The sequence below is a fragment of the Melampsora larici-populina genome, assembly GCF_000204055.1.
Source record: "Melampsora larici-populina 98AG31 unplaced genomic scaffold MELLAscaffold_126, whole genome shotgun sequence".
NCBI lineage: Eukaryota > Fungi > Basidiomycota > Pucciniomycetes > Pucciniales > Melampsoraceae > Melampsora > Melampsora laricis-populina.
The window spans coordinates 86,433-90,277 of record NW_006768890.1 but is presented as its reverse complement, the minus strand read 5'-3'; positions in this window follow the sequence as shown (position 1 = coordinate 90,277).

Sequence of the window (3,845 nt, the reverse complement as noted above, 5' to 3'; positions counted from 1 at the left end):
AGCAGCCATACCCAATTTTCTTTTCCTATTTCTTCAAGCCACTTACTTGTGCAACATAGATCGGCGCGTCAATGAGACCTTCTAAAAACGCGGTTTCAATATCAAATTGAAAGGCGTAGTATCTATTTTGCACGGTCAGTACCAACAGTAATTTGAAAGATTCATTACGAGCAACCGACGCGTAAGTTCTGAAATAGTGAATTCCTTCATCTTGATCGTTTCCTAAACACACCCATCTTGCCTTAAATCGCGATACTTCTCCAAACTCATTCAGTTTTTTCTTCAATCTCCACATTCCTCCAATTACTTTATCGTGATCTGGTGCAGGGACCAAAGTTCCTGTTTCCTTTGAAATAAGTGAGTTGAATTCACTGCACATTGCCTCTTTCCACTTAGGCGCTTCGTCGATGTTAGCTAAAGCGTTTCTTAGACTGACGTCGATTGCGAGGTTGACTTCTAATTCTTCTTCTCCTTCTTCTAAAGATGCACCTTTGGTTTTGCGACGAGTGGTTTTTAAGATGTTTGACGAGTCGATCTTCAAAGATATGTCTTTTGGGGCTTTATCCTGATAGGGCACATAAGCGTGATGAGATTTCTTCGATGAGGCAGAAGGGAGATCCTTAGATGAAGATGAAGGAAGTGCTTCAGATGCGCTTGAGGGAGGAGGTTCAGCAGGGCGAGTAGTGGTTGAGATTGTAGGCAAAGGTATCGCCGGGGTACCACGATCGGTAGCGGTAATTTTCTTTGCTGGTCGGATGTTGACCATGATGTTTTCGGATTTGTAAGTTGATTTTTGGGTGGGAAGAGTTTCAACAGGTTTTTTGAGTACGGATTCAGAAGTGTAAGGAAATTTCAAAGGTGTTGGCGAGTAATCTCTACTAATGACGATGTGACGATTTTTCAAGTTCAAAAATCTTCCAGCGTCAACTTAGTAAGCTTTCGTAGTGGTTCAATGCTTAAATTTAAATCACTGAGTATACTAACAGGGGATTTCCATTTTAAAGGTTTAGAAGGTAAGATATTGATGAGCTGAGAAGCATATCGAGCCGCCTCATCCCAGAAACTTATTGGAACTGATGATTGAGCCAGAATACATCGGATTTTGACTAGGAGAGTTTGATTAAACCTTTCAGAAAGACCGTTTGTTTCGGGCGAATCAGCAGGACCTTGCTCTATAGAAATTCCGAGTTTTGCGAATTCGCTAACGAGGAAAGTTGAAGTAAATTCTCCTCCTCGATCAGAGTGAAAATACGAGGGATTAGAGCCAGTCTTGGATTTGATTTCGGCAATGTAATGTAATATACGATTTGCAGCTTCAGATTTCTTTTTCAATAAGTATATTCTGTTGAATCGTGAGAAATCATCAATCAGAACTAATACATATTTGATACCTTGACCGGTCACAGGAGTTATTTGAAGAATGTCGGAGTGAATTTTTTCAAAAGGCCTAGTTGCACTAGGGATTGGATTTGAGTGAGGTGAGTTTTTTAACTTGCAGCGAAGACAGATGAGACAACCGGAGCTGTCTTCAACTGCAGATGATTTGATATCATTTAGAGTGAGAAATTTTCTTAGATACACATCCGACGGATGGCCAAGAGTGATATGCCAATCCGTTGGTTCTGTCAGGTTCACTTCTTGAGCGAGATTGACAGAGGACGCAACTTTAGAGACGTAAAGATCGCCTTCGCGAAAGAATCGGAATATGATTTTGTCGCCAAGACGTACTTGAACCTTTCGGTGAGAATGGATGATGTTCATTCCATGGTCTTCTAATTGAGTAGTCGAAATCAGATTTCGAGGACCGTTTTCGGAGTAGTAGACCGGATGGATGATAGTTCCACCGAAGTTGAGTTTACCAACATGAGAGATGGCCACAGATCCGCCGTACGTGTTCAAAGATTTATTGATGGGGACGGGATCAATCAACAAGTCAAGGTTGTTGATGGTTGATTTAGTTGCTCCAGAATCATAAACGAGCTGAAATTTTTCATTTCCAAGATAATTGATAGAGTCGGTGAGCATAAATCCGGTGTCTTCGATATTATCTTCAACAGAATCATTTACATGATCTACTTGTTCATCGTCTGAACTGAGGTCTTCTTGAATGTGATTTGCCTCGGAGGATTTTTGTTTGGCGAGATGTTGAGCTACGAGTCTCGCAACTTTTTCATCAATTGATTCGAAATTCTTCACAAAGGGTTTCTTAGTTGTTATGATACTCTTAGGATTGAAAGACGGGGATTTGGTTTGAGAAGCAGAGGAATTGGGTTTGTCGATCCTTTTTCCTTTGATGTTTGAGAAATTCAGAACATCTTGGTCTTGAGAATCGCGACGGTTATGTTCCATTATCATTTTGTCATAACAAGTTTCGAAATCGAACGGTTTTAAATCCCAACAATTTTGAATTAATGGCGTCAAGCCTTCATCGTCGTTGAAACTTAAGAGGAAAAAGATTGCTGCTAATTCAGTTGAAATAGTTAAAACTGAAGGAGTAGTTGCTGCGAGAGAGGCAGAGATGGAGGTGTAAGTTCCGGAGAACTGATCACAGTGTTCCTGAATAGATGAACCTGGGATATATCGAATAGACATCCAATGCTGCACTTTCATGCCGATCATCAGAATCGAGGACACACCACAAGATTTGGAGAGTGCGGTGTATGCGTTGAAGAAACTTTTGCTGTTCTTCAAGAGAATGGCTCGAAGTTCTGTTGACACAGTTTCGAAGAGTTTGTTTATCGCCCAGGCGTTCTTACGCTTGAAAGCAGGTTTATCGGCATTGGCTTTTACCCATTTCTGATCTAGAAGATCATCGTATCCTTTACTAACAAGAATATTGTCGAAACAAATCTGCCATTCGTGCCAGTTTTTTCGAGTGAGCTTGACGATCTTAACCTTAGTGGAGGTGTGATCATCGGAGTCCGAAGAAGATTCATTGTCTTTATCTCCCTTATCGGTACCTTTGGTCGAGAAAGTTGGGTCTGCCATAACGATCGAGTGTTCTAAAAATCTACGAATGTAAAAGAAATAACAATATAATTTGCCAAGAGGAGCCTCTCGCTACCATGTAGTGAATGGTAGGATCCTCTCTTTATTTTGGACAAATGTATATGTTTTAATTTCTTTAACAATAATAACAATTATGAGTAATCGAACAAAAAGTGAGAAGAAATGAAATAAAGAGAAAAAAGGTTTAGTACCTTTAACAATAACTGCACTTGTAGGATTCAACTTTATAACGAGAATTTTAAATCAAACAATATAATTGAGAAAAGGAGTCTACAATTAAATGAGATGATTCAAAGAGTTAGATAAGATGAAATCGAATAACCAATTCATAACTATAAGATCGAAGTTAGAAATGTTTTATACCTCCTTCCTTCTCAATAAGAGATGTAAGTTTGATTTAGATTCGGCCTTATAGTTGAAGAGAGTTGTTGTGCAGTATTGAGCTTTTTAGAACAGTTCGAAAGTCGACAGAGTAACTTATAACGATTCAAAAAGAAAAAGATAAATCGAAAGAGAATATAATTGTAAGATGATTTCGAAGGATGAAAGTCTTCGGTCGAACAATTATCTTATGACTTTTTAGAGAGAAACATATCCATGACGTCATAACACAACACATCAGTCAGCATCAAACGGTTTAGGACACATCGAACACAGCATCAAGCGTCGCTCAGCAACACAGGAACATATCAGGTACAACAAGTTGATTTGATAATCATAACATGTTCTACTAAGACATAAGCACAGAAGCACTGCTACGAGAGATGGAATGTTCAGAGACGGTGGAAAGGAGATAAATAGCTAGGAATTATGTTCTCACGATGCTGAGGATTTCG